We start from the raw sequence: 6,406 nt of genomic DNA, 5'->3' as shown, positions 1-6,406 counted from the left end.
TCCATCAATTCCGAATCATCGGGAAATGGATGTTACAATTCTCGATGATGACGGACGACCCAAGTCTGTGAAGGCTTGGGTCCCCATCTCCAACTAATCTCTAAATGAGTGTGCAGGATGTTCCAGGAGGAACTATTGATAGTCTTAGGATTGTTGATAGTGGAGCGTCCATGCACAAGATTGGCGACATAAGGCTCCGAAATATGGTTATATCTAGGAAAATGTTGTTGCCATTGATGGAGAGAGAGGAAAGAAAAAGAAAAAGAAGAAGAATATGTTGGTGAAAGAATGTGGTTGAATGAAGTTGCAAAATTCGACCAAATGAAAAATGTGCCAAATTTTGGTTGTTATGGTTTTTGATCGGGTCCTCAGGAAAGATTCCAATGAAATGTACGCACCTGCAGAACGTCTGAAGTTCAAAATCAACAAAATGGACGTGTAGTGTACATTTCTTCGCGGTGTGATTGAAGAAAATGTGTTTGTTGAATGAACTACACCGGATGTGCAAATGTCTTGGCGTGGATTGAACAACCACACACTACTTCTCAAGAGGAAGACAAAGACCTTCGCTGGTGCAATGTGGAAGACCAGCCGAAACCAAAGGTTTTTGATCGTGTTGCTGTGAAGAGATTTTTCAGTAGCTACAAAATCGACTTTGAAGTCCACACCGGGTGGATATCCAGTTTGGGAGAGTGCTCAGATTCCTTGCAATGCACGAAGCAGTTGCAGGATACGGTTTTTAAATTTCTAATCTCTCCTATACTTGTTGATTTTTAAGCTGCTTTATGAATTATATCATCTCATACAGCACTCTTTGGCCTGACACGTTGATCTCGAATATCACCTCACACGTGATTGTTTCTCTATGACACTCGTCAATGTTGTCATGGTCCGCACCGCTTTCCGACGTGCCAACTGATTTTTCCAAAATTCGATAAATCATTTCTGATTAACTAAATTTTGGTAAACGGCATTAAGGTCAAGCAAGAGTAAAACCAACATCGGAAAATCATTTTTGTAAATATCTTTGTGTCTTTTAAATTTATCCTAGTTTGTTGATTTTAGGGGGAGTAAATCCAAATTTGAAAAATCCAAAAACATCGAAAAATTTCAAAAACACAAAAACAATAGAAAAACAAAAATGAGTTTCCTGGCGAGCAAAAGAGAATATGATAGTACATCAGTGGTCTATCCAAACCTCTTTAAACCTTAAATGAAAAACGATAAGCAGCTCTATATAAGATGTATCGGTAGGCTCACAATCATTTTAAAGTGTGCAGGGTGATATAAATCTTAACCGACTGAAGACCAGGTGGGAACCATTCATTGGCATATGGTCTTAGTACCGAAATTTCGTTTGATAGATTGCCGAGGTTCTGAGATATTCGGTCTTTATGCTGCTTATCATCTGGGTATCATGGTTGTATCTTTTACCGAAAAATAACGGGGACGCAAGTCTAGGTCTTCCAGATACTATACATACGTGTACATACTGCATACGACCTCAATAAGTGATAAACAATCACATGTCCAAACAAATAAGTGATAAAATATCACATCTTTCCGGGAGTCAAGTTCGTCTCTCTGCTGTACGAAAGTACTGACCTGTTCACGGACTTGCTCCTGTGCCCTCATGCATCGAAAATCAAGTTCCTCTTCAATAAGTGATTCTATCACAAAGGGCTTGTTTTCAAATCAAAATAAGTGAGAATCTCACATCATATACGGTCAAACAGATGATAATCCGTATACTCACCGGTAAGATGAACCCTCGTGCATACCTTGATACGGGAATGTGTCGTGATGTGGATGAACACCGGTCGGTAAGTATAAATCATACCTTAACGTATCCCCTCGCCATGATTACATCTGATAAGTTGAGCTTATGTGGACAACAATACCGATAATTGTTATAGGATGCTTATCTGAATGTTAACTAATTGAACAGCAAGAGTGATTTGGTATGACCGTACATTGATATGATTCTCTTATCCTCGAAACTCGCAAAAAGAATGTCTGTATATATTTATTTACTGCTTTCAGTCTTTACATTTCAAATATTCAAAAATACCAAAAAGATTTTAGGTGTGTTTTAATATAAACTTTATAAAAGCCAAAAAGATTTTATTTCCATCTTATTTTCGATCGTACGATGTTGGAACTCGAGTCTTCGTTACCTGAATCCTGACTGAAAACCAAAGTGACTAAATCTTCATAAACGGTCGAAATTTGCATGTTTTGAAAGTTAAAAACTAAAATTGATAAATTTGTTAAACTTTCAAACTGTCGGGCGGTGTTTGATTGTGACATGGTCATTCGTGTGTCATTTGTTTATATTAACTATATTCCAAGCAGTTGTTCTTATTACGCGTTTAGATTTCTTGAATGTGCAGATTCTAAAGGCAAGGAGAACATGGTCGATGACAAAGCTTCGGAATGAAGACACGACGTGAAGGCACTCAAGTGATGAAGATGATCGAGTTGCCGCTGACCATCATCAACACCACAAGGATCTCAAATTATGAAGATCAAGTCTTTCACGAGCATAATTCAAGGGGGAGCTTATATTAAGGGGGAGTTTATCAACACACTTCCTTTATGAAACGGGGAGTTTGTTGATACACTTTCTACTTTCAAGACGTGAAGACATTGAAGATCCTTCGACATGGAAGACATGGAAGATGAACCTCACGAGTAGCGTCCAAGGGGGAGTTTGTTGATACATGTTTGTGGACGCGACTCGACTCGGTTCGACTTGGCTCGGTTCGACTCGGTTAGGTTCGGCTCAAGCCCGATGTCACGACATTCCTCCGTCGTGCGCCCCAGAGTTCGACACGCGAAACACGGAGAGCCGAGAACGTTTCCCGCTTGACACATCATCATGATGATGTCATGATGATGTCATAACTTTGACTAATCACAAGTTGGACTAGCTTTGCAATCTGAACTTATGGATTCATGGACGTGCATGTGGTTTTTCTTTGGGCCAATCAGAAACAAGCAACATGGGCTAAGCAGCTTTGGCGAAACTCACCTTTGGGCCCAAGCCCAGTTTGGCGAAACAGATGCATCTTGGCGAAACAAGACTGTTTCGTCAAACTTGATTGAGTTTCGTCAATGACTATGTGTTTCCTCAAGCTTCTGATTCGCCAAGCTGTGATTCGCCAAGAATGTTCTGATTCGTAGTGTCTGTGCTATAAATACACTGTCTGTGGATAAGAAATGTAAGAGAACACATAGAGAGAACACAGAGAGCATTCTGTTGAGAGCACACACACACGAGATTTTTAGAGAGTTTGCAAAACATATTTGTAAACATTGAGCTTGTAACCGAACCTTTCATACGTATTAATACAGTGGTGTTAATCGGTGAATATTGCGTGTCGTGTATTTGCGTGTTCTATCTCGGTTTGCCTTTCCGGTTGGATTCCGCACAACCGGGTTGGTTAGTATACAAGGATTAGGCGACTAGATCCTCCTAGCCGGACCTACAATTTTCCGTAGGGGCAAAATGATCATTTATTTTTTATAAATAAATTACTTATTTTATAAGACAAGTATGACCTGATTTGCCTCTGAGGAAAATGACAAAATTGCAAGATTTTATAAGACAAATATGACCTGATTTCATTTTTGGACCAAAATGGCAATAAAACTGAAACCATAGGGACCCAGATGCAAAAAATTTGAGTTTTGGACTAAAGTGGCAAAAGAGACCAAACCTCAGGGACCAAAATGGCAGTTTACTCTTATTGAGAAGTAGCACTTTTGAAAGCCATTTTTGATAGATTTTGAGAGTGTTTATAGTGGGGTTTTGAGATTTTAAGCGTTTTTTAGAGTTGTGTCTCAATCAAAACATCCACCGTCTATTTATAATGACAATTAAGGGTTCAAATGGTCAAAATTTAAGGAGAAATATCCTAACGGCTAGATGTTAAAAATGAGTAGTTTGACTCTTAACATTAACCGAGTGTGATCAAAACATGGTTCGGGTATTTCAAAAACCCAATTAACATATTTATAGGAACCAGGTTCGGGTTGTATCTAGATATAGTTAAAGGGAGGTCTCAGGTTAACCTACTGTTTACCTGGTCAAGGGGAGTATTTTAAAGATTAAGGAGTAACATTTGTCGTTCAAAAAAATTTACGAGTTATCACTTCAAAGCTTTGCTTTCATTATTAAACTTCTCTTGGGCATCCGTCAATGCTTCTTTCTCCGTATCAAACTTCTCCCACTCCTCCGTCGTATAATTCCATTAAGAAATCTCTAGACCTGAGGAATGAAAGTTGCAAACGCTTTAACATGTGCCCTGTATAAGGCATTGCAAGGACGTCTCCTTGGAAACACACTACAAGAAATTGGAGTGTTTATTAACGCATAATTTACCTACACATATAAATGCGTGAGTAAATATTCACACATGTTTGTGTATATGTGGGTAATGGTTGATGATACTTTTTTTCGTAACCACTGACACTTAATATGTGTTGGTAATATGTTTTAGTCACACTTGACGTTGGTGGGAAAATTTCCGCTCAAAATGATGATCGATTAAACATTAATTTACCCACACATATGGTAATTTTTCATTATGTGTAGATAAATTATCTTCACATATGTAAAACACCAGTATCTATGTAGGTAATTGATTCTTTTACCGACACATAATGTTTCTATAGAGATGTTTATAAATTAAGTAAATAAATAAGTTTTAATTTTAATTTATGAAAATGACATGACAAAATAAATACCTACACACTTAAAAAGTACAATATATGTAGATATTGGATACATATAAGTTAAGTAAACAGATTTTTTTTTTTTGAAGTTAGCTAGTTATAGGATTTCGGATTTATCTGCAATTATAAACGTTAACTAGTGGTGGTGGTGGTGGTGGTGGCCGAAGAGTGGGCGGTAACCAGAGAGTGGTAGTGGTTGTGATGATGGTGGTGGTGGTAAGTCGTGGTTTTCTAGAGAGATAAAAGACTGGAATAATACTGAAAACACATAGGCACATATTGCAAAAATAAAAGAGTAGTTTCGCCTTTTCACCATGTTTTAAATTAATCAAGAGTAAATTCTTTTTTAAGTCCCTGTTTTTAGTAATTTTAAACATTTAAGTTCAAAATAAAAAAAGTTTAACGCCCTGAGACCCTAAACGCTTTTTCTATAACGTTTTGAGTTCAATTTTTTTAACACCATCCACCAAGTCTGTTAACTACGAGGGCATTTTAGTCATTTACACATAAAGTACAACCTTTTAATGCACAGAGTATAAAGAACATGTCTTTAATACATAATAAGAATTATATACTATATTTATATATCATATAATATGTACAAGAATCATATCTACAAAAAACATTTGCACCCCCCCCCCCACTCTCATCTAGACATCCCACCACCACACCATCATCCCCACCGCTTCACCACCATCATATGCACCACCACACTGTCATCCCCACCACTGCACCACATCGGGATACACTCGCCTCCGAACCGGGGAAAACCCTCACCTAGGGCCGAAGCCCGTGAACACTCGCCCGAAGGCACGATAGTGCGGTGAGGTAAAACCCGCTCAGTTCAAGGATCGAACTAGCGATCTCCACCTATTCGCCTAGTCTCCCATCATCACCAGGTGCCGTAGAAAATAATAGAGAGGACAGGAATCGAACTTAGGTCCCTTAGAACACCGAGACTCCCCCTTACCACTCCACCACCACCTGATTGGCAATTGGGCTGCACATGGCCATGTTTCTGTTTTAACATGATCATGTTGTATGTTTCAACATGATCATGCTTCTGTTAAACATGATCATGTTCTTTCAACTTCTAAAATGTACTGCAGGTCCCAACGCACGCAGCTTTCACAACATGATCATGTTAGTTACCTCACTTTCCTTCTAGGTCTAAAATGCAATGGTTGGCTTTCACAACAACATGACATGTCAGTTTAGTGTTCAAGTTTCAATATGACCATGCTTCTGTTAAACATGATCATGCTCAGTTGCAGGTCTAAAACACAATGGTTCCAGTTTAAATTTCAACATGATTATGCTTTCTGTTAAACATGATCATGTTCTTTCGGTCTGCATGTCTAAAGTTGGGTTTCACAACATGATCATGTTTCTGTTTTAACATAATTATGTCAGTTTAGTTCCAGTACAGTACACTCCAGTTCTTAAACGCAATGGGATAAACACAAAAAAAAAAAACAGATGTGTTTTTTCATTATGTTATAAAACCCAATGGATTAAAAGCATAAAACAAATTTATTTTTTATTGTGTCATAAAACACAATATACTAAAAACACAAAGAAATATTTTGTTTCTAAAACGCAATAGACTAAAAACACAAAGAAATGTCATTTTTTCTAAAACGTAATAAGCTAAAAACACAAAGAA

The sequence above is a fragment of the Helianthus annuus genome, chromosome 7 (genome assembly GCF_002127325.2).
Source record: "Helianthus annuus cultivar XRQ/B chromosome 7, HanXRQr2.0-SUNRISE, whole genome shotgun sequence".
NCBI lineage: Eukaryota > Viridiplantae > Streptophyta > Magnoliopsida > Asterales > Asteraceae > Helianthus > Helianthus annuus.
The sequence above is the reverse complement of the archived record's forward strand: the minus strand, read 5'-3'. Positions refer to the sequence as shown.